Source organism: Oryctolagus cuniculus, chromosome 1, assembly GCF_964237555.1.
Source record: "Oryctolagus cuniculus chromosome 1, mOryCun1.1, whole genome shotgun sequence".
Lineage (NCBI taxonomy): Eukaryota > Metazoa > Chordata > Mammalia > Lagomorpha > Leporidae > Oryctolagus > Oryctolagus cuniculus.
In genome coordinates this window covers 179,985,297-180,012,071 of record NC_091432.1, presented here as the reverse complement: position 1 = coordinate 180,012,071, position 26,775 = coordinate 179,985,297, and the positions used below count along the sequence as shown (strand labels likewise).

Sequence of the window (26,775 nt, the reverse complement as noted above, 5' to 3'; positions counted from 1 at the left end):
CATGGGGTGCAGGGCCCAAGCACCTGGGCCATCCTCCACTGCACTCCCTGGCCATAGCAGAGAGCTGGCCTGGAAGAGGGGCAACCGGGACAGAATCCGGCGCCCCAACCGGGACTAGAACCCGGTGTGCCGGCGCCGCAAGGTGGAGGATTAGCCTATTGAGCCACGGCGCCGGCCCAGATTAGTACCTTTATGAAATGAAACACTCAAAAAATGATCCCTCTCTCTCTACCATGTGAGGAAGCAACCACCAACTAAAGAATCCACTCTGGGAACCCAAATAATCAGCATTTTACTTTTGGACTTCTTAGCTTTCAGAACTATCATTAAAAAATGTCTGTTATTTTTGTATTTTGTTACAACAGCCAAACTAACACACAATGCCTCAAGTGATTCCAATGCACACAAAGTCTGAGAATCACTGAAATAATAATAGCTGACATACTTCTCAATAGATTCATGAAAGTGATACAATGCTCCAAATATAGGTTAAAAATGAAATACAAAATGTCAAATAAGGTCTTTAAAAATGCACTGCAATGATATATTTTATAATTAAAAACTCCAGAGTTGACTACTGCTATAATTTTTAAATTGAAAAACTATCACAACTCAAAACCCATATGGAGATTCGGCCAGCAGCTCCTCCCAGTGGAATGAAACACCTGATATCTTCATAACAGGAAAACATTCCCAAGAGAAAACAGTACTACAATGTGAATACATTTTTTATAGTAGAAAAAAATAAGGTTGTAAAATGTTTGCTTCAAGTTTAAATCATCACTAGCCTATCTGGTCATTTCAATTAATATATGCTCTATTTTTTATGAGACATAGAAAAGTTCCTAAAAAAAAAAAGCACTGTCAAGAAGCTGATGATGATCAATGACTGAGACAAACTCCTGTTTAGCTAATTAGAACCACTGATGTGCAATAATGATGTGAGCTAAGAATATTTGCAGATTTCTTTAGGATGAAAAATGAAGTGAAGTGAGGCTGTCAAATACACACAAGTTTAAAGCTCCAATCACTTTTCCCAAGAGCACTACCCATTTAAACATTTCACATTACTGTACTTAACCATGTGAATTACTATGCTAACTTTTTGTCATTTCTCTAAACACAAAAATATGAAAAATTATTCTAAATCAAGAAGCAAAATGTTACTGTATTATACATCGTGTCATATATAATATAACAGAATCATATTTTCTGGGTGTGAGCCCATTTTTAATGAGATGTCAAGATGAAATATTAGAGTCTAAAAGAAACATTTAACTATAAATGAGGATTTGATATAGGTCTGAATTAGAAAACAAAGAAAATAAAAAGCAAAATTTAATGAAGTTGATTATTGTTAATTAACAGATAATAGTACACAAAGTAAAGCTAGTTGCATGAACATTTGATTATAGTATCTGTTAAACTGCATATTTTACAAATATTATTGACTTTCACTTCAAACATATTTCCAATTTCTAGTAAACACTTTGATTCTAAAATAGTAAGGCTGGTAAAAACAGAAATTTAGGAAAATGACAATTTTATCATCATCAAATATTTATCCTTTATCCAAAAATCATTTTTTAACTATTTTCCTATTTTTAATATGCATAATGAATTACTATAATGCTTACTCATGAACAATACAATAACAATAAAATTTAAAGAAATCACAAAAATACATAAGAACACATCTTACTCTATAATAAAAACATTTATTGAAAAAAACCTTTTAGGACCCTGAACAAAAATAACTCAACAGATTCTAACACATAAAATCTTCAGTATAAAATATTTTAAAGCTTCAGATATACTTAGTATATTTCTTTTGCTTTTATACAGAACTCAGTCTTCATTATATAATCTAGTATTTACAATTATATTTTATTTTAATACATAATAAAAATTTATGACTATATCTGAAAACAAAAACCTGCACTTGGAAGAATCAACCTTATACATGAAAAAGAGTTTTTCCCTCCTCAATCAGGTATGTGCAGAAGACTACACAGGGTAGAATAAGGCTACAACATTTAAATCTCAAACTGTAAATTATATTTTATTGATGAATGTTTTCATCAAAAAAGAAATAATTTAATAACTACAAGTCAGTTTAATATATTACAATATAATGTTATATACTTACTAATGCAACATTATTTCTGAATATATAAAATTGATGCACAGAACACAACCTTTTCCACTTTATAATTAGAAATAAATGACTATTTCCTATATTTCTTCTAACTACATATGCAGATATTTCTGCATTTACTCAAAATTTATTATGTAAAACATTCATAAAAGAGTTGGAAAAGTTTATGTATTTCTTTAATAATCATACAAATATTTTTCACCTAGAATCTCACCATCTTTTACACTGTTCAAAAATATCAGCACTTCAGAACAGACTGTTTTAACATCTGCACATCACCAGGGTTGCCCCTCAGGATTTTTAAATGATGTCTGCCTGTGCTGAATAAAGTGCTAACTTGCACCTTGCATTTCAAACTGTGTCCTGAGCAGCCATCCAGTTGGTACAACACCAGCTGAATTCCCACAGGCCACTGTTCATTCAGGCTTGACTGCAATTATCATGTCAATATTTTGTGCTCCGATATGCAGATATGCACACATGCAAACTGCATAATACTTCCTTCTCCATGGAATGTTGACTTATGTTCAACGTTTTGGGAATTTTTAATGAAATCAGAAATAAACTTACATCAAATAAAGACAATCACAATTATTTTCACTGTAAAAACTAAAGTTGTTTCCGTATTACCCTTTCCATATATAGAGATGCTGATTTCTAAAATAACTATGCTTCACTATAATTCCACAGTTCTTCAATTTAAAGGTCTTCATAAAAGTTAAAAGACTATTTTTCAGCCGGCGCCGCGGCTCACTAGGCTAATCCTCCGCCTAGCGGCGCCGGCACACCGGGTTCTAGTCCCGGTCGGGGCGCCGGATTCTGTCCCGGTTGCCCCTCTTCCAGGCCAGCCCTCTGCTGTGGCCAGGGAGTGCAGTGGAGGATGGCCCAGGTGCTTGGGCCCTGCACCCCATGGGAGACCAGGAAAAGCACCTGGCTCCTGGCTCCTGCCATCGGATCAGCGCGGTGCGCCGGCCGCGGCAGCCATTGGAGGGTGAACCAACGGCAAAGGAAGACCTTTCTCTCTGTCTCTCTCTCTCACTGTCCACTCTGCCTGGCAAAAAAATTAAAAAAAAAAAAAAAAAAGACTATTTTTCAAGCTTCTTGCATCTATCATATCATAAAAGTTCAAATATGTTTCTTCATACTTTATTGTATGTTATCTCACCTTGAACACTAGAGTGGTTCTAATTAAACACCTTTCTGTTAGTTCCCATAACCACCTATGCATATCTCTGCCTAGGCATTCATGGCTGTGGCAACAGGAAAGGTGCTCAGCAAAAATGTATTTATGCCCTGGTTAGAACTGCCTAGCAACACTGCTGCCAGATGGCAGAATTCTGGCAGCTACACTTCTGGGGTCTCCAACCAGCCATGCTACTACCAATGCTCTAAAATGCAACCCCTTTGCAGGCTGTGTTTGCTTAATACACATAGGACAATGCACAACCATATAGCAGCTGTGCAACCCATGTGTTTAGGAGTAGAATAGACCAAGAGGGAGTTCTTCCCAGAGGTGAGAGTATATAATATAACTGTATAGCAAAAGCATGCTTATTAAGTATCTAAGCTTTAAACATAAATGAATGATAACCTCTTGTCTATGAGGTTATATCTTTAAATACAAGTAGTTCAAAGATACAGCAGGTATATACTAAATAAACAAATAAGAATAAAAATCATCTTGCCTATTTTCTTCTCTTATAATTTCCATTTACAGGATTAAGTTTTCATTTCCAGACCAAAGAAAAAGAAATGGAAGAAAGTGGTGGAGAAGGGGCAGGGAACTGGGAAGGAAGAAGAGGTGGAGAAGAAGAAAAAAATAGGAATACACAAAAAAGTATTGAGAATTCTACCCCAAACTATAAATATATACAAGAAAACACCAAAAAAATTCATGAAAAATGGAGTTATAAGGTGTTTAGTGTGGTACAAACATTTTTTTAAAGTCATGTATACTTTTTTCACAGTATGCATTTTCCAAGAACTTTCTAAAGTCCCCTAAATATGTATAAAATAAAAAAATATTATTATTGGTTAACCCTGATGTATGCAGTTAGATATTTATAAATATTTCTTAATTTGAGTTTTCAAATAAAATGCAATACACATTTAGGATTAGTAAATTGCAAATCAAATATAATATTAAAGAACAATGTAACACCAGAAAAGCTGTGATACACCTTTAGAAGCCTATCATAAAGAAAATATTGACTGTTCTCAAGATTCAACACAAACAAACTGGGAAAGAACCTAAACTGTAATATGAGATGATGAAATCCTGTACATGCATTAATTCAAAACAATACTTTCGTGCCTAGGTTTGATTCCCAGCTCTTGCTCCTAACTTCAGCTTCCTACCAATGCAGACTATAGAGGGCAGCACATGATGGCGCAAATGCATGAACCCCTGCCACACACTTTGGAGACCCGAATAGAGTTCTAGGCTGTGGTGGAATGAGAAGGCCACGCCAAGATGGCCACTGGCAAGCAACTGTCAGTTACTCAGTAATGGCTTTGAAACCCACCTAGCAATAGAGCCTGCCTGGCAACAGGCTGTGATTGGATGGCTTTAGAAACCACATGGCAACAGGCTGTGATTGGTTAGGGTATAGACCGCCCCTTGACTGGATTGGCTGCCTTGGCTATTTAAGCTGCTGTACCAACTGAAATAAACGAGTCTTCAGGCTGCTGGCCTCTGGCCTGCTTTCACCCACTCCCCGGGATCTGTGTGGTGACTCCGCGCCTCTTGTCCCCACCACACTCCTCCTCTCAGAATGAATCCATCTCAACACTAGGCTCCTAGCTTGGGCATGGTAAAGCTTTGACTGCTGCAGGCACTTGGAGAGTGAACAAGCAAGATGGAAGATCTCTCTCTTTGTTTCTCTCTCTCTCACTCTGCCTTTAAAATAGGTACATAAATCTTAAAAAGTAATAAAAGTAATTTCTTTTTAGATATTAGAATTAAATAGTAAGTTAAAATGAAAGATGTACAAATTTCCTCAAAACCTTTAAAACTGTTAATAGTGTTGGATCTTGGTGTTTTTTCATATCTAAACATGGGAAAACATTCATCTTTCTAGCTTATATTCTCATTTGTAGTATTTTCTGTAAAGTGAAGTCAGCATTGTCTATGAAACTTTCAAAAACACGGATAACCTCAATTGCTTTCTAAACCTTGGTAAATTATAATCTTATAGGTCATAGGTGACTCATAGCACAAGAACATCTTAAATGAATTCACAATTCTGTGAAGGAAATATTCAGCTAAATAAATCTTTCTTTTCTGTAAGTCTTCAACGCTTAAAATTAAATACACTGTTCCTCACACATCCTCTGATCAAAGTTCTGATAACTTGAGAACTTTTAAAGTATCATTATAATTTTTAGTACCTATTACTCAACAAGCTTTGAAGTAAACATTTTATGTACACTTTTTCTAATCCTTTAAAAAAAGCTTTTTTAAAATCATTTTAAAAAACGTAGAAACTGAAGTCTCTTGACTTCAGTGTAAGGAAGCCACATTAAAAAAGGTTTTAAACTCCAATCTATATAAGAGTTTAAGTCTATTCTCCTAACCATCATTACCTGTGTTAAGTTTTTGCAATTCTTTAAAGAAAATTATAATCTTATTTAAATGTCATGAAATTCTGGCTTTACATAAAAGTATAAGATTCTTTTACATAACAACCAAAATTTTAATCACTGGAAAAAAGTCTTTTAATTGAACGAGTACATCAAACTGAGTACTGAAATAGAGCGTAGGGAAAAGAAATTTTTTTAAGACTTATTTATTTGAAAGCCAGAGAGAGAGAGAGAGAGAGGAGGAGGAGTAAGAGAGAGAGAGAGAAAGAGATAAGAGAGATCTTTCATCTGCTGGTTCACTCCACAAATGGCTGCAATGGCCAAGGCTGAGGCCAGATTAAAAAGCCAGGAACCAAGAGCTTCATCTGAGTCTCCTGAGTGGGTACATGGGTCCAAGCACTTGGTCCATCCTCTGTTGCTTTCCAATGCATTTTAGCAGGAAGCTGGATCAGAAGTGGAGCAACAGAGACTCAAACAGGCACCTATATGGGATGCTGGCAGTATGAACAGCAGCTTAACCCACTATGTCACAGCACTGGCCCCAAGAACTTCTTTATTAAATAAGGGAGGTCAGAGAAGCCCTCTCTAAATCACTGACTGAATTTTTTCTGCCAGCACCACCACCAGGAAAACTTTTAACAATTTTTGCTTCCCTTGCTTCTCTCTACCTGCAAACAATGTGCAGAATGCTAAGCACATATTAGGCACTCAGTAAACAACTTAGAATTAAAGCATTTGTTAAACACCTTTAGGTATGCAAATTACAATCTATCTAGCCTTGAACTTAAAGCTTCCTAAAAACATAAAGAAGTTTAAGAAGATTCAAGACAATCAAACCATATATAATAATTACACTCTTTGGTCTTTTGCGCTGATAGGACAATGCATCAAAAAAAGGATGAAAGAACACTCTTTATTAAGAAGCAGACCATACAAGGAAAAGGTCATTCTGATGTCTCACTGAACCAAATAGCTTTCATTTCCAGTAATATTAAAGGTTAATATGATTAAGAGTGATTATGTCCACATATCTAATCATTAGTATGACCCTGAAAACATGATGAGCTCCAAGTATCTGCCTGCTAAAATCCAATCCCTTAAGCCTATTATGAAACATATTCCAATTTTAATATTAAATTCATCACAACATAAATTGAATAAAACACTACTAAGTAAAGTACTACTCTTTATTTTAAAATTCAAAGTATTCTATATAGCTTCTTTTCGTTGACCCTATCTACTAATAAAATATTTTAATGAGCTTAGGATCTTAAAAGAAATTTAGATCACACTCACTTTTCTTCTCTTTTCCTGACAAGTGTTTTCTGTGCTACCACTCAGGTGAAAGCTCACTCCTTAGGTAGTGGTACCTCCCTTAGGTAGTGGTTCAAAACATTGGCTCTGGAACTATACCGCCAAATTTCAGATTCTGACTCCACCATTCATTAGCTCTGTAAGCTTGGACAAATTACTTAACCTTTCCATGCCTCAGTTCCATCCTATATAAAACAAACAAACAAAAAAATAGGATCGATCTCATGGGACTACTGTTGAGAATTCAGTCAACATATGAAAAGCATATGTACTGTATATAATATAAATATGAACTATAAACATTATGGTTGTTCTAGGACATATTAAACTGTGAACATATGGAATTATAAATGTATCCTTATAATATTACACAAGAATAGCATTTTTCACAAGGTTCAGAATATACGTCCTTATAAAACATGTCATTCTAAAAAATTATTATGTATCACAGTACAGTTTAGTACAGTTCAATAGGCAGATATCTTTAAGCATCAATCATAACGTCCTTAGTACATTATAAGACAATCGATTCCACAAAAACCAGTAACAGCATAGTTTTTTCTTTTCTGTTTATTCGTACTATCTTGCATAGTAATATCTTCCTTCTTCTCTATATCACATTTACTATCATGTTCCAATATTTAACTCACTCATTTCTCTTTGTATTGTATATTATCGGTAAACATACTGTATAAAACAAATGTATTCAATAACTTCTCTATTAGGCCTCTGCTATAAGCACTTTCCCATCAAGAAAAATATCATATTTTATTCCCTTAGTTTACTATTATTCATTCAGTTTTTTAAGAAATTCCACTGATCACAAAGAATTCTCTATTTTCAAACAGATAAATTGAGACATTAATCATACCAGAATGCCAGTGAGGAACATTAGATCAGAATTAGCTATCCCCACGTTATTGAGAATGTGTGCCAAGGTTCTTGAGGTTGATACAAAAAAACACCAAAAGGCCCTAAGGAGTATTTTTAATGTTTTGGGGAAACAGAACAACAGTTGACCTCTGTTACATACTGCACAGACCACTAGTTAGAGGAAGTTTGTGGTTTCATGTTCATATTTCAGTGATTCATGACATCATATCTTTATGATGCTAGGTTTTTAACAATTGATGTCATAAAAAGTAGAGGTCAAAAAGCAGTATGAGGGGCCAGCACTGTGGTATAGCTGGTAAAGCCACCGTCTGCAGTAATGGCATCCCATATGGGCACCGGTTCGAGTCCTGGATGCTCTACTTCCGATCCAGATCTCTGCTATGGGCTGGGAAAGCAACAGCAGATGGCCCAAGTGCTTGGGCCTCTGCACCTGCGTGGGAGACCCAGAAGAAGACGGTTTGGGATCGGCCCAGCTCCAGCCGTTGTAGCCATTAGGGGAGTGAACCAACGGATGGGAAATGTCTCTCTCTCTCCCCACCACCCACCTCTGCCTCTCTATTACTCTGCATTTCAAATAATAAATAAGTAAAACTTTAAAAAAAGCTATATGAAAAAAGAAATAAGGGTGGCAGTGGCCAATCTGATTCCAAGGTTTGAAAAGCTGTCCAGTATCCAATAGGCTCACAATCCTATCAGCAAATAATAATGATTATTGAAGAATTAAAAAGTATTTTTCTTTTAATTTGTGCCTATATTTTAAATGCCAACTACAATGTTAAGACATAATACTTAATGAAACTGTTAGGTATTTCTCTTTGCCTTGGAGTGCATAAAAAATTACTGAGATGCTAAAAGCATCATGAACTGAGAACATTTGGGAATGCCTGAGTTAATCTATAATGAAAGTAAGGTATTATTTAATGACTAAGAATTATAATGTGTGATAGTTATTAATTGCAACATTTACAGTAATAGAGATCTTTACTAAAAAATCTCTCAACTCCCTGGTAGTTCTTAATTGCTGTAATTACAACTCCACTCATTCTTACTCAACTTTAATCTCTACGTACAATGCACTCAGCATTTTACCAAATCCATACCTTCCTCTTCAAGCCTAATATTGAATAGGCATGAGAATATGCCTCAAGTGGTGAAAAAAAATCAGTCACACACTGCTAAGGTTAGAGATTTGGCATGAATTTTTAGCCAGCAAAAATTTCCAGGTATAAGCATCATTACCCATATCAGTCAATGAACTTCACTGTGAAAAGGCTACTTGAAACTCTAAAAATAACAACAAATCTGGTGAATTTTTGATACCTGGTACTTGAATGAAAATGAGTAATTGCCATGTGAATAAAGATAAAACTCACAAGATAAAAAAAAATTATTGGCATAGTATTCAGTACCATCTGTTCACAATATACTTTATATATTAAATTATCTGAGGGAAAGGTGTTTGGTACAGCAGTTAAGATGCCACCGGGGTTGCCTTAATCCCACAGTGGAGTACCTGGGTTCAAGTCTTAGTTCCGTTCCCAATTCCGATCCAGCTTCTTGCTAATATGTACCTTGGGAGGCAGCAGGTGATGGTACAATTACTTGGGTACCTGCCACCCCCGTGGCAGACCTGGATTGAGTTTCTGACTCCCTGGCCTCAGAGTGACCCAGCCAGGGCTGTTGCAGGCATTTGCAGAGTGAACCAGTATATGGGAGATTTCTCTCTCTCTCGCTCTCGCTCTCGCTCTTGTTCTCTTGCTCTCTCTCGCTCTCTTTCAAATAAATAAAAAACAAATTATCTGAAAATTCTGGATCATTTCTTAGCATATAATGCTGAGTAAACTTTCACTTAATGCCATAAAGGAATAACAGAGACCAGATTCACCCTGCTGCCTTAACTTAAAAACTACAAAATATATAAAACATTTTCAGACACTAAGGTAACAGATAAAATATGACTACAATCCCTGAAGAAAGGAAATGAATCAAGTAAGTTAGCTGTATGATTGCCTCTGCTGCTTCACAGAGCTGTTTCCAACCCACAATGAACAAAGAGAATAACCAAACAGAACTTGGGTTCTCATCAAGTTGAGTAGACACATACAAATTCAGTAAGTCATGGCAGCTAGAACTTGTAGGGCCAAGTCCTAGAGGATGAAGCATCAGGACAGAGCTGAAAAGATCTCCAAAGAGCTCCTCTTTGTTCAAGTATTTATCAATCTATGCCTGGGAGAAAAGTAGAAAAGGCAAAAGAAAGAGCTATTATAAAACAGTAGACTGAACAGTTCCTAGAGGTCACAGAATGCTGCAGAGTTCATGCTTCCATTAGTTGCACTGGAAAGAGTTCACAGTACCCAGGGCCTGAGTCTCTGAAAGGGCCATGCGTTAGTAGTGGAATTAAATGCATCCTAGACAGAAAAAATGTTTCCCTAGATGTACCCTAATGAGGCTTAAAACTAAGCATCAAAAGATCAAACTGATACACAGGTAGTCTACCCACAAGCAAGAACAAATTGTAACACCCTTTAAAGCAATACAATAAAAATCAACAAGTTCAAGTGCATGGTGTCTAGCATCTAATCCAAAATTATCAAGCATGCAAAGAAATATAAACATGATCCATACTCTGGTAAAAAAATGCTTCAGATAATGGAATCAGAGGATTCAAGGACCTTGAAAGAGCTATTGTAAATAATAAAGATATGTTTGAGAATTTAAATAAAAGCATTAACATAATGAAGAGAAACTAAAGTTTAAGTAAAACCAATGGAACTACTATTGTGAAAAAATAGCATGTGAATGAAAAATATATTAGATAGGATTAATGTCAGGTTAAATAATGCAGTAGAAAATGCCAAACTCAAAACTATAGAAACAGAAATTATTCAAAGCATAGCTAAATTATTTGCTAAACAACTGACAATCTGGACCTTGAGTAATTCTCACGAATCAAAGTCACTCAAAAAGAATGTAAAGACAAATGACACTGTGGGCTATTCTAGAATCTACAGACTTTTTCATTTTAAGTATAACAGTTATAGTTTTAAAAAATTAATTATCTTTGTTTTAATATCAACATGCTTCATAATATGTTTCCTAAGATAGAATTGGAGTAACCTTCAGAATTTTGCATATAAACACAAATAATAAATCTAAACATGTGATAATTTTCTCCATACCTTTTCCCCCTCTGACAAACATTATTTAGACATTCATTTTAAAAAATGTACCAAGGTCTTTATTTAAAGTTGACATTACACTTTGTTGAGTACGGTTCTTTTTGTGTTCTTCATATATAAAGGCTTGGACAGATAAAATATGGACTGTAAAACAATGTGAATGAAACTACTATATATATACACATATATATATAATATTCTTAAGCAAAAACAGAAAGCATATGAATATCCATTAAGTTGTTCTTTATATATTTTTCCATACCTAAAATATCTCAGAACAAAAACCACTCAAAGCTAGAGAGGATGTCATGAAATTAGCATTCTTATAAACTACAGCTAACTATGTACTATGAAAGTTAATTTAGGGGCCAGCACTATGGCGTAGTGAATAAGCCATTGCCTGTGATGCAGGGTGCTAGTTGGACTCCCAGCTGCTCCACTTTCCATTCCAGCTACCTCCTAATGCACCTTGGAAAACAGCACACAGCCCAAGTGCTTGAGCACCTGCACGAATGTGGGAGACCTGGACGAAGCTCCTGGCTCCTGGCTTCAGACTAGCCCAGGCTCTGGCCATTGCAGCCATTTTTGGAGTGACCACCAGACAGAGGATCTCTCTCTATCTCCCCCCACCCACTGCTCCATAACTCTGCCTTTCAAATACATAAATATACCTTTAGGGGAAAAAAAGTTATTTTAAAGCTCCAACATGACCCAAGATTTCTAAGGTTTATGTTTTAAATTCATCATACCAATATTTCTAACACTATAAAATTGGAAAATAACTTTCAAAGCATAAAATAAGATTTTAAAAATTATGTTAAATTTATAAAGTAGAATACTAATCAGGTATTGAAAAGCAAAATTTTCAAAGAAAGGATATATAATGAAAATGCTATTGGTATATTACCAAGATACAGAAATGTGAATCCTTTTTTACAGAATAAAAACAAAAAATTTCCTATTTGCAAACACACACACACACACACACACACACACACAAACTACTGGGGGAAACTTTTGCCAGCTATTACAAAAGTTTTCACTAAGGGGACAGAATTGTGGAATAGCAGATAAAGCTGCTGCATATGATGTCAGCATCCTATATGGACATATAGGTTTGAGTCCTAGATCTTCCACTTCCAATCCAGCTCCCTGCTAATGCGCCTCAGGGAGCAGCGGAAAATGGCCCAAGTTTTTGATCCTGCACCCAGGTAGGAGACGTGGAAGAAGCTTCTGGCTCCTGGCTTTAATCTATCTATTATTATCACCAGATGCTTAATCCTATTTGTATGATCACTTTAACAATCCTATCCATATGATCACTTTAACACTTAAAATGCTTATCCCCATCCACTGCCCTGCTTATGGGGATTTGGCGTCCCATGGAAAATTTTTAAACTGTACCCTTAGAAGTAAGTCCATAGGAATGTACGCAGAACTAAACAGCTTCACAGTTACAAGTGTCATACATTTCATAATTACAACCTCAGGAACAGGTGATTCTTATATAGATATATATAATATTTATATTATACATGTGTAAAAAAGAACCCATCAGAACTATCCACATTTAATCAAATTATATTTTCACACATTTCAGAAAGTATCAAAATTAATGTGTACCTTGTGTGTCTTAAAAATGGTAATAAAACCCAAATATATCCATAATTGACAGCTAAATGCTATAAGCCACGAACCACAACAACAAGGAAAAAAGTCAGTAACATCTGCAACTCTGAATTAGAGAAGGGAACATCTTCTACTAAGTCATACACGGCAAGGTAGTCCAGCAAGAATTTCTAATTCAAACTGAAACAGATATTCATTCAATATTTTTGAACAGCACATTGATAACTTTAGAGTTAACAAATGTCCCCAATCAAGAAAACCAAAATTAATTACACCGTACACTTCCAGTACTTTCTAATGCCTACCAACACATATCCTACTCTGTTGGTAGAAGATTCTGTTAATACAACAACTACCCAATTTCTAAAGAAATGAGTTGATGGTACTTCTCTACAAAAGTACTAAATATACTCTATCTATTAGGAATGGCCAACTATAGACTATTTATGGAGATTAGTCTCAAGAAGTTTATAGTCTACTCAGCGGGTACATGCACATGAAAGACTGTGGAAAATCTTGTTAACAATTATAAACAGGGTCCAAGATGAAAGTAATTATCCTTAATTGAGAGGCTTAAAGAAGTACCAACTATTCTGAGTACTAAAAAAGCAAAGTATTTCAAAAAGCAAAGAATTGGAAGAAAAGCCTTTCTGGCATAGAGAAACAAGCAAGGCATAGAAAAGAACTTCCTTGGTGCTTTGTATCTCCCCCATTTGATCTCTAAAAAATCTTACTACTCTAGGAAATCCTTAGATTTGATTATATACATCATCCACATCTGAACCAAATCCAAAAAACCAAGTGATATTAAAGAGGAAATGTAAACTGAAAGAATAAAAATATTCAGCACAAATTTAAAAGTAATTTTCATATGAAGATCTGAACCAAATGATAATTAAAAGGCAGTGCCATTTACCATTGCAAATAGCAATGTATTCTAGAAACAATGGTGTGACAACATGATAGTTAGGAATTTATTACTGTTTAAGAAACCCCTTTAAAGGTTAAAATCATGTTTAGTTTATAGCCTTCCAGTTTCTAACACAATAGTGAAACAAGTATCAGAAGTTAATTCATATTTCATTTCCCTTTGACTAACTTATGTCCTAGGCATACTAAACACTGGAAAAAATAATGGATACCCTCCTTGGAAAATTAAAGAGTACATACGTCACCTAGGAGTACAAACAGTAAATATGGTTGAACTTTTACCAGAAGACAGGTTTCAACAGAAAATTCCACTAAAATGTCAACATTCATAATGGTTTACTTTAAGGATAACCAGTAAAGGAATATTTGGCTAGAACATTCTATTATTCCAAGACCATGTAAACATAATTTATTTGGCCAGAATTTTCATAAAACTGTCACTTTTAACTAGAGAATACACTCAATAGATATATTGTACGTTTGGTTTTAATACCAGATTTGCTTTTACAATATTTTATTCAAACCTACAATTCTTCAAAAAATAATTAATTATGGGTATTTTGACATTTCAAACTTTCTACAAGAAATCTTCTACAAAATTTTGAATACAGTCATGCTTATTTTGAAGGGGCTTAAGTATGATTATTGTGTATTACTTTTATTTTTATGGATTAATCTTACATTGCCAACTATGGTAGTAGGAATTCTGCTGAAATGGGTGCACTGGACCCTAAAAAAGCCAATCAAAAATGGCAATAGCATCTGTAGGTATGATCATAGCAATAATACTTAACTTCTCATGCAATACAATTTACAGTTCTAAAAAAAAAATATATCTGACATCTATTCACATTCACCAGTGCAAGAGTATCTGATTTCTTTTTTTTTTTTTTTGTATTTCTTGCATACATTAGTTTTAACTTTTGTAAGGAACTTACTATACATAAAGTCAAATTTTTAAATCAACAGTTATTGTAAATATTATATTTTAAAATTAAACTGCTGGGGCCGGCACTGTGCATAGCAGGTAAGGCCTGCAGTGCTGGCACCCCATATGGGTGCTGGTTCAAGTCCTGGCTGCTCCTCGTCCAATCCAGCTCTCTGCTGTGGCCTGGGAAAGCAGTAAAAGATGGCCCAAGTCCTTGGGCCCCTGCAGCCATGTGGGAGACCCAGAAGAGTCTCCTGGCTTCTCATCAGCACAGCTCTGGCCATAGCAGCCATCTGGGGAGTGAACTAGCAGAATAACCACCTCTCTCTCTCTCTCTCTCTCTCTGCCTCTGCCTCTCCATAACTCTGCCTTCCAAATAAATAAATAAATATTTTAAAAAATAAAATAAAACCGCTTCCGTATTTTAACTATTAAAATGAAAATGTTCTAAATTTGTTGAAGTGGTATTATAAAACGTGGTACCTATTATAATAAATATCCATGTTTACATAATGATATGAAAATTAAAATTATATAATTGTAAGAATTTTATATTCTTAAAATATAAACAATAAAATTTATCTAAGATTCTGAGTAATTTTGTAGGTGAAATCATTGATATACTTTAATAAGATTTCATAAACTATCAAAAGTAGTCAAAGTTAATGTCTGTAGAAAGATATTTAAACCGAAGGGTAAAACAAGCATTTGGGCTCATTTGCTGCCTCTCATGTGCTATCACAAACCAGATTATCTCATGACCTCAATGTGAAACTATAAAAAAGTTCACTATTTTTCCAAAGTTACTTACTTTACACTTGACTGGTTCTTAATCACAAAATTAGATACTAGCTTTCAGAGTTAGGTACATTTCTTATCGGCTGAATATAACCATATCTGAATATTAAAGGAAAATATAAATAATATTATCTTTGCTATGCAAATAAGGAATGCCTTAGGGATAAGAAAAGGCCTCCAGGTATTTTCAAATAAGTGGATGCAGAAGTGTATTTCATGTTTAGTTTACTTCCCAACTATTTTAAATACTATTGATCTCAGCATTGTTTATATATAATATCTAGTTCATTCTCCTTTGAAACACTTAGTTTTGATTATAACATGAAAATTAACCAAAGGCATTGTAAGAATGGGTAAGCCTTTATCAATGTTACTGAATAGCCAAAGACCATTTTTAGTGTCTCCTGTAAACACTGTAAAGTTACCATAATTGCATTTTCATTGCCTGAGATTTTATTTAAGCATTTACATATCTTTTCTTACATTTTTTAAAAATAGGAAACTAAAAAAAGTTTTATGATACTAAAACTCTATAATCCTACTCAATACATTTTTGTGGTCATCCCTTTCTTCCAGGTTTATATTCTCCTTAAGGACCTTATAAAATAATAAATTTGTTAAGAGAATTAGGATTATTCTGTGATAACTCTACATAAAACAAAAACATATGTCCCATTCATAAGTACAATGATTTAAATTTACAGAGGGCTTCTAAATGTTTTTATTTGTTTACTAATTACATATTTATCTCCCTCCCACACAAAAAAAGTAAGTAAATGACAATTCCGAGTGACAAAACCTCAAAATTCACACATAATTGCTAGGATCAATAGTAAATACAGATTCTGGGCACACAACTATCCATTTATAGATACAAACAGGAATCTCCACAGATACGGACCCTCTAGTAACAACAATCATGAGGCACTGCATCAATTTATGGACAACAGAACCTATCCCAGTTGGGATCCTCTCATTACAATCCAAATTACCACAGTTCACATATACTGATGAAAGCTGTAGAATAGGTACGGCAAATAAATTTTCTCTCCTATAAAAAATCCTCACAATTGACTACCTAAAACAAAGTTTTAATTCAGTACTTGATGGGAAGAACTGTGAACAACAAACAGGATGTTGCGGCATGGATAACACAAAGCCCAGGTACTTACTTTCTTCCTTCTAGGGCAAAACCTTCACTAGTCAATCTTGTAAAATACTATTAAGAATAGGGGGCTCTAACAATGTCTAATCACTCTGCAAATAAAGCATGACCATGTTCCACTCCCAGGAAAATGGAATCCAAGCATTTTCTCTATTTCTACAAAACTGAAAAACCCTAAATATTATATATAGAACAAACATAAGAGAACTCTGAGAGATAAAGGGGGGGGGCATGCTGGCTAGGATCTTGAGACCCTAGAAACAACACACCAGGGAATTTCTTGGGTTTTCTTTTTCCCTCATATATATCTCTACCACAATCATGGAGCAGGAAAAGTTAGGAACCTAGAAATATCAGCAAACACAAAGAGGCAAAAGCCTCCTCTCTTTAGTTAAAGGAACAGAGGAAAGGGGAAAGGTAGCCTAGTCAGACAAAACAGTTTTAGACATTAATCACTCTACTCCAGCCAAACAGCACAGGAAAAATTATATAAACACCTATATCTATATATATCACCACCCACACCAGCAAACTCAAGTAGGGAGCTGAGTCCTCAATTCTTGCAAGGCGTTAAGGAGGCTCTCAAACCTCCCTAACTGCTGCAAGGATAGTTTCAGAGAGACAAGTGGGGAGCCTTTTATATACCCACGGGACTGTAAAGAGACTCTCCACTCTCCTGTCCACTGTTCTCCACTGGAGCAGTATCACAGGATACTGGTGGAAACAGAAGTTTCACAACTGCCCAGCAGTTTCAAAGCTCCCTTCCTCCCTACAGCATCAGCAGAAGCTACATAGAGAAGAGTAGGCAGACATTCTTGCTCATCCTGGGCAAAGTGGTATTAGTGAGGCCTAACAGAAGAGAAGAATGCTCATGCCCATCCATGAATAACAGCTACCTAAAAAGAAGGTTTAAATAAGATGCCGAAACCATGACATAAAAATGAAAACAGGATCTGATAAAAAAAAATTATTCCTAACACCCCAAACCTAGAATATTTCAAACTGAATTAAAAATAAAACAATCAACAGATGTTGATGCCAAGATGACAGAGATATTAGAATTACTTAACTATAATTTAGCAGCAACCATCATAAAAATGTTTCAAACAGTAGGTATGCATATACAAGAAATAAATTGGACAGCTTGGCAAAGAAATAGATATTCTCAACAAAGAAAGAGATGACAAAAGAAAAGCCAAATGGAAATTTTATAAGTGAAAAGTACAAAACCCAAAATAACTCAATAGGTGGGTTCAAGATCTGATAAAGGATACAGTGAAAGGGACGAGAGAACAACTGAAATTACCCAGTCTGAACAACAACAGAGAAAATAGACTTAAACGAAATTAGCACTGATTCTGGAACTTGTAAAGGATCTAACATTTATGTCACTTCCGGACTGAGAGGAGAAAAAAGGAAAGCAGAGGAAAATAAGTATACAAGAAAAACAGTGCCTCAGTTATCAGATATGGCAAAGGACATAAATGTACAGGTTCAAAAGGCTGAACAAATCCAAATAGGATACATTCAAATAAATCTAAACCAAGACATGTAAAAGCAAAACTTCTGAACTCTAAGGGCAAAGAAAAAAATCTTGAAAGCCAAAATAGCAAAATGCTGCCTTACCTTTATGCAGGTGTGGGAAACTCTGGCCCACACACGGTCTAAAGCCCACAAAATTATGCAATCTGGCCTTGCCAAGGCAGCCACAGGTGGGACTCAAAATTCAATACATCTACACCAGAATAATTTTTAAGTTGGTAATTTTGTATGGCCTCCAAATAATGTTATCAATATGCAAATGGCTTTTAGCAGAAAAAAAGTCTCCCACACTTGCAAGAAATAATTATTTATATGACAGCAAGTTTCTCATTGAAACCATGTTAGCAAGAAAGTATAGACACATTTTATATGTACTAAAAGAAAAGAATTATAAAAATTCAATATCCAGTGAAATATTTCTCAGGAATGAGACATAAGTCAGGACATCCTTAAGTAAAGGAAAACTAATTTGTTCTCAAGAGACTAATCATAAAAGAATGGCTTAAATAAGTTTTCTAAGAAGAAAACATAAGAAGAGATCCTGGAACATCACAAAAGGTGAAAGAAAAAAGCAAAAATTTGGGTACATAAAAGATCCATTGTCTTCTTACAGTTTCCTAAATTATGTTTGATGGTTGAAGCATAAGCATAAGAAAAATCTTTTGTGTTTCTAAATGTATTTAGAAAAAATATTTATGATAATCATGTTATAAATTGGGGAGTTAAGGTAAGGAACATGAAGAATAAGATTTCTACATGTCCCTTAAAATAGTAGTATGTATACATTGGAAGACTGTCAAAAGCTACATATATACAGTATAATTCTTATAGCAAAAAATAGATACAATCAGAAATATTATATATAAACCAAAATGAAATTCTGAAACTTGATTAAATTGTAAACCAGAAGATAGGAAAAATAAAATGAGGAAGGAAAACAGAAAATAAATGAAAAAGAAAAATATACATTTGAGTGCTAACATATTAATAATTACATAGAAAGTAAATAATCTAAAATAAAATGAAAAACATAAATCACAAGATTGCATTAAAAATATGGTATCTAAAAGAAACTAATTTCAAATATAGTAGTATAGGTAAGTTTAAAAGAAAAAGAAAAAGATCTCTCATTAACACATATTCAAAAGAAAGGAGAATACTTATTATTAACACTAGAATAAAGAGACTTCTTCAAAGCAAAAAATAAAACTATATATATAGCTGATATTAGTGATGAAAATATCAGTGCAGGGGCTGGCATTGTGTTATAGTGGGTAAAGCCACCACCTTTGATGACAGCATACCAATTGGGCACCAGTTCAAGACCCAGCTATTCCACTTCTGATCCAGCTCTCTGCTAATTCTCCTGGGGAAGCAGCAGAAGATGGCCCAGGTGTCTCCCAGCACCCACATGGGAGACCTGGAAGAAGTTCGTGGCTTCTGGCTTCAGCCTAGCCATTGAGGCCATTTGGGGAGTACATCTGTAAATGGAAGATCAATCGATCTCTCTTTCTTTCTCTTTCTCTCTCTCTGTAACTCTTTCAAGTGAATAAAAGAAAAATCTTTTTTAAAAATCAGTCCAATAAAAAGACTTTGCTGATCTTAAATGTGTATGCTAAAATCTTTAGAGATTTAAAATATTTCCAGAAAAAACTGACAGAACTAAAAAGATTAATAAATCAATAAATCAGCAAATATTTTGGCAAAATCAAAACCACTAACTCAAAAATGATAGAAATTGGCAATAAATCATCATATATTGATTAAACATTCCACTAAACAGCAAATAGACTTTTTTTCATATCCTACAAATTTATACTAAGATAATCCATATCTTGGGCAATCAAATAAACGCTGACAATTTAAAAGAAATTAAATCATAGAGTTTATTCTCTGACTATATGAAATCAAACTAAAAATGAGAGGCAAATGGAAAGTCTCCAACTACTTGGAAATTACATAACACACTTTTACATACTTCTTGGGTCATAGAAGAAGTTCAGAGGGAACTTAAAAATACATATAAGTGAATAAAAGTCAAACACCACAAATCAAAATATGAGAGATAAAGCTAAATCAGCTGAGTAAAACTTATGAAATTAAATGTACATTACAAAAGAGAGAAAATCTCAAATCAATAGTCATGCTTTCACCACAAGAAAATAAAAAGAGCAAAGTAGATCCATAAAGGAAATAATAATAAATGGAAACCAATTAAATGGAAACAGCAAAAAAAAAAATAGAGAAAATCAATGAATCAAAGAAAGAGCTGTTTTGAAAACTCAATATACATGTAGAAGCTCTAGCAAGGTGCTCACTCTGTCAAACACACACACACACACACACACACACACACCCCTCACTGGTATCAAGAATAAAATATGATTATGCCTACAAATTCAGAAGACACCAAAAGTAATAAGAGAATTCAACGAACAGTTCTACACATACACATTTGGTAACTTAGGTAACATGAACCAATTCCTTGAAATGTACAAATTACCACACAGCCTCAATATGAGACAAATTTGACAGCTGAACTGTTAAGGAAATTGTATTTATATTATGAAAACTACCAGCAAAGAACTCTATGATTTCCCTGGATATTCTATCAAGCATTTACAGAGGAATTAACATCAAATTCCATATAATTTGTTACAGAAAACAGAAAAGAAGGGAAAATTTACCAATTCATGTTAGAAAACTATACATATTTCCAAAAACAAAACTAAAGACAGTAAAAAATAAAATACGCATCAATGTCCCTCATAATTACAGATGTAAAAAAAAATCCTTAACAAGACATTAACAGATGATACTTGATAATATGTAAAATGAACTGTACACTGTTACCAATTTAAACATATTCAAGGTATGAAAAGCTATTTCCATAGTTCAAAATAAATCAATGTGTTTAACCACATCCACGGTCTAAACAAGAAAAATTCATGGTTACATCAATAGGTGCAATAAAAGTTTATGACAATATTCAACAACCATTCATGACAAAAGTTTTCAGAAATACAGGAATGGACAACTTCCTCAACTTGATAAAGGATATTTACTCCAAAAATACAGTTAGTGAAATAAGTACCTTAAAGTGAAAGACAGCCCTTAGTGAATGCACAAGTCAAAGACTCAAATGCTTTCCACGAAGAAGGATATTCATTCTGACAGCTTTTGTTAAACATAGCACTTTAGAATGAATAAAGTGAGATTAGTACTAATGAAGTACTCCAAGATATAGTATAATAATGTAAGATTTTTAAAAAGTAATAAAACTGTACTTATATGCAGAGGACATGATTATGTAGAAAAATACAACCATAAAATATAAATAAAAAATCTTAGAAATGCACAAAAAATAATTGTATAGATAGTAATTCACATAGGAACATCAAAATTTTAAAAACAGTATCACTATCACACACAAAAATGTTTAAATATGTTGAATGTAATTTTTTCAAAAATGGGCAGGATTTTTATACTATCAAGTAAAAAATGCTAATGAAAGAACCCAAAGATTGAAATTAAAGGAGGAACATACTGTGTCCAGAGTTTAGTAGAGTCATCATAGTAAAAACATTAATTTTCCCCAAACTGATACCTAGGTTCAACAGAATTCGAGTTGAATTATTCGAGTAAGATTATTTTAAAATAAAGATAAGATTCTAAAATTCATATGGAAAGCTATAGGATTAAAATAGCTAAAACATTTTTTTTTATTTATTTGACAGATAGACAGTGAGAGAGAGAGAGAGAGAGAGAGAAAGGTCTTCCTTCCATTGGTTCACCCCCTAAATGGCGGCTACGGCCAGCGCTGTGCTGATCTGAAGCCAGGAGCCAGGTGCTTCCTCCTGGTCTCCCACGTGGGTGCAGGTGCCCAAGCACTTGGGCCATCCTCCACTGCCTTCCCAGGCAACAGGACAGCTGGACTGGAAGAGAAGCAGCCAGGACTAGAACCCGGCGCCCATATGGGATGCTGGCACGGCAGGCAGAAGATAAGCCAAGTGAGCCATGGCACCAGCCCCACTAAAACATTTTTGAAAAGGAAAAGAAGGCAGAGGAAACCATTCCACTCACCTTAAATATGTATTACAATGGTTTATCAGAGTGCCTGGGTTAAATACTTGCCTCTGGCTCCTGACTCCAACTTCATAACACAGGGAAGCAACCTATAATGGCTCAAGTAATCACATTCCTGCTATCCATTTGGGAGAACTTGACTGAATTCCCAGATCCCTCCTTTGGATACACCCAAAATACCAACACAGTCCCAGCCAACATAGGTATTTCATGAGTGAAATGTAGTAGATGGTTGTGCTCATTCACTCTTTCCACTCCTTGCAAAAAAATAAAATAAAATAAAAATTTTAAAATTTTTAAAAAATTGCAAAAAGGAAATTCTACTCACAAGTTGGCTCATTTATTTAAAAAAATGCATTACACTGCTACATAAATCAAGAATCAAGATACTGTGGACAGGTAGAAAGACAAACACATAGCTCAACAGAACAGAATAGAGAACTAAGAAGTACACTCCTGCAAACGCACCCAATGATTTTAGAAAAAGGTGCATAAAATAATTCAGGGAATGGAGGCAGGATTTCTAACGAACTGTGCTAGGAAATTGGACATCCACAGACAAAAAAAGAACCTTAACCTCCTAAATTTCTCGTTTTACAAAAATTAAATCAAAACGAGTCAGAATTAAATACAAAACATAAACATATAAAACTTTAAGAGATTGGATTAAGATGGATGCACAGGGAGGGAGTTTACTGCTCCAATCTAGAAGATAGGTTTTTTGTTTTGTTTTGTTTTGTTTTTTATTTTATTTTTTGACAGGCAGAGTGGATAGTGAGAGAGAGAGAGACAGAGAGAAAGGTCTTCCTTTTGCCGTTGGTTCACCCTCCAATGGCCGCCGCGGCGCCGGCCCTAGAAGATAGTTTCAAAAACATGGAGAGAGGCTGGCGCCGCGGCTCACTAGGCTAATCCTCCGCCTTGCGGCGCCGGCACACCAGGTTCTAGTCCCGGTCGGGGCGCCAGATTCTGTCCCGGTTGCCCCTCTTCCAGGCCAGCTCTCTGCTGTGGCCAGGGAGTGCAGTGGAGGATGGCCCAAGTACTTGGGCCCTGCACCCCATGGGAGACCAGGAGAAGCACCTGGCTCCTGCCATCGGATCAGCGCGGTGCGCCGGCCGCAGCGCGCCGGCTGCGGCGGCCATTGGAGGGTGAACCAACGGCAAAAGGAAGACCTTTCTCTCTGTCTCTCTCACTGTCCACTCTGTCAAAAAAATAATAAATAAATAAATAAATAAATAAACAAACATGGAGAGAGTGCAGTCTCAGGAAGTTAGGGGAAAAACAGCAGAGGAAACTCCACACAAGTTAGAGGGACACTGTGGACCTGTGTGGACAAGCACAACTGAGGAACCCAGCGGCCAAGTACTTCAGCAGCAGCTCTGGAGTGAGGTGAGACCAGTCTGCAGCAGCCCAAGCCAATGGTGATAAAGCTGCGGGAAGAGCCTGAGGGGAATCCAGCTTGGGGCCCTGTAGGGGGACAGCATACCTGCCAAACTAGAGGGGAAAGGAAAGGGGAAGGCTCCTTTTTCTCTTTCTGATCACCCTGTAACCGGCCTCCTATAACAAGTTGATAGAGGGCGGGCACCATTTGGACATACGTAACAGCTGCACCAGCTCGAGTACACACGCCAGCAACCAGCAGAGCAGAGACGCCTGAGTCGGGCATGGAGAACTGACAGGGGGCTGGGTGCTTATGACTGTGAGAAGCTTGTGTGCCAGGACTGTGAAAACACTGTGGGCTGTGTGGGAGGCTTCAGGTTGTGACTGGGATTTTGGGTAGTCACTGTGAGAGGTTCCACATGCTCAGGGCTCCCTGATTCCCAGGTGAGGGTCATTGCTGTTTAATCTCTGCTTACACCCAGATGCTATATGTGGACAAATATCATACCCTTGGGGAGCTAGCACCAGGGTACTGGTCTCCTTTGAGGAGAGGTAAGCTGAGACTACACCGAGAGAGCAGAACAAACCTCCCCTGAGGTTTGTTCACAGACTGGCAGTCACTGTGAGAGGTTTCACATGCTCAGGGCTCCCTGATTCCCAGGTGAGGGTCATTGCTGTTTAATCTCTGCTTACACCACAGATCCTATATGTGGACGAATATCATACCCTTGGGGAGCTAGTACCGGGGTACTGGTTTCCTTTGAGGAGAGGTAAGCTGAGACTACACCGAGAGAGCAGAACAAACCTCCCCTCTGACCAAAAAAAAAAAAAAAAAAAAAAGAAAGAAAGAAAGAAAAAGAGGAGATTTACCACATCCAAAAGGGTGTCACTTTGGACACTCCCCTCACATTAGAGCACTGAACAGAGCTCCCTGGTCACAACCACCACACACCCCTGGGTATTCGCTGAAGAAGCAGACACTCTACTAATCCACAGAGGTATAGTCCAAAGATAAAAACCATCAAAGGGGTCTGGCGCTGTGGCGCAGCAGGTTAACACCCTGGCCTGAAGTGCCGGCATCCCATATGGGTGCTAGTTCTAGTCCCAGCTGCTCCTCTTCTGATCCAGCTCTCTGCTATGGCCTGGGAAAGCAGTACAATATGGCCCAAGTCCTTGGGCCCCTGCACCAGAGTGGGAGACCCGGAGGAAGCTCCTGGCTCCTGGCTCCGGATCGGCACAGCTCTGGCCATTGCGGTCATCTGGGGAATGAACCAGTGTATGGAAGAACTCTCTGTGTCTACCTCTTTCTGTAACTCTTTCAAATAAATAAAATAAATCTTTAAAAAAAATCAAAGGGACAAAACAAAGAAACTAAAGAGTATCTCCATAAATGTCAAATAATAAATGCAGCAATTCAAGAAACATGAGCAAGAACGACAACATGATAGCTCCAAAAGAACACAACACTTTAATAGTACAATGTGAAAATGATGAAACTGAAGAAATGCCAGAAATGGAATTTAAAAAATTGATTGTAGGATTTCTTAGAAGTAATCAGAAGCAAATCCATGAACCAATGAAATACATATGAGACATGAAAGAAAATTTCTCCCATAAAATCGAGATCTTAATGATAAATAAAAATGAAATACTAGAAATGAAAAATTCAATAGAACTAATAAAAAATGCAGTGGAATGCCTTAATAACAGAATTGGTGAAACAAATGAAAGAATATGCAACTTAGAAGACAAATCACAGGAAATTTTAGTCAGACAAAAAAAAAAAACAGTAATTAGAAAACTAATAATCATTGTTGGAGATTTATAGGATACTAGCAAACTACCCCACATACAGGTCTCAGGAGTTCCTGAGGGCATGGAAAGAGAGAAAGGATTAGAAAGACTTTTTAGTGAAAAATAGCAGGAAACTTCCCATTGCTATTCAATATAGTCTTGGAAGCTTTAGTCAGAGTCATTAAGCAAAAAAGAGGAGAGGGAGAGGGAGAGAAGAGAAGAGACAAAGAAAGAAGGAAAGGAAGAAAGAAAACAAAGAAAAAAAAGGAAAAGAAATCAAAGTGATACAAATTGAAGGAGGAACTCAAACTGTGCCTATTTGCAGATGACATGATTCTATATATAGCTAAATATAGGGGATCCAAAAGACTCCACTAAGAAACTATTGGAACTTATAGAAGACTTTTATTAGAGTAGCAGAATATAAAATCAACACACAAAATTCAACAGTCTTTGCATGCACAAACAATGCCACAGCTGACCAAGAATTTCTAAGATCAAACCCATTCACAATAGCTACCAAAACATCAAATACCTTGGAATACATTTAACCAAGGATATCAAAGATCTCTATGATGAGAATTACAAAATATTAAATAAAGAAATAGAAGAGGATGCCAAAAAATGGAAAAATCTTCCATGTTCATAGATTAGAAGAATCAGTATCATCTAAATGACCATGCTACCAAAAGAATTTACAGATTCAATGCAATACCAATCAAAATAAAAGGAAATTCTCCTCACATCTAAAAAATGATGCTGAAATTCAAATGGAAATACAAGAGACCCCAAACAGCTAAAGCAATCTTATACAACAAAAATAAAGCCAGAGGCATCACAATACAAGATTTCAAGATGTACTACAGGGCAGCTATAATCAAAACAGCCTGGTACTGGTACAAAAACAGACGCACAGTTGAATGGTACAGAATAGAAACACCAGAAACCAATCCAAGCTTCTACAACCAACTTATCTTTGACAAAGGAGCTAATAGCAATCCCTGGAGCAAGGAAAGTCTCTTCAACTAATGGTGCTCAGAAAACTTGATATGTGCATACAGAAGTATGAAACAAGACCCTACCTTACACCTTACAGAAAAATCCACTCCAAGTGGATGAGTAACCTAAATCTATTACCCAATACCATAAAATTATTAGAGATCATTGGGGAAACCCTACAAGACATTGGCATAGGCAAAGAATTCTTGGGAAAAAAAAAAACCATCAAGACCTCTACCTTACATCATATACAAAAATTCACTCAATATGTATTAAAGATCTAAATCTAAGACCCAACACCATCAAATTATTAGAGAACATCAGAGAAACCCTGCAAGATATTGGCACAAGCAAAGACTCCTTGGAAAAGACCCCAGAGGCACAGGTAGCCAAAGTCAAA

The 26,775-nt window shown here is 35.7% G+C and overlaps 1 protein-coding gene across 24 annotated transcripts in view; it reads right to left on the bottom strand.

Annotated features, from left to right (window-relative positions):
- CNTLN (centlein) overlaps positions 1–26,775 on the bottom strand; it is a 396,518-nt gene that overhangs the window by 320,100 nt on the left and 49,643 nt on the right. The window contains exon 1 of one of the 24 annotated variants that reach the window (XM_051845308.2): positions 189–1,213. The exons of the other annotated variants lie outside the window; for them this stretch is intronic. The gene's annotated coding sequence lies outside the window, so the exon portion shown is untranslated. Of the gene's footprint in view, positions 1–188; positions 1,214–26,775 lie in introns of those variants that run through there. 24 annotated transcript variants of the gene reach the window in all.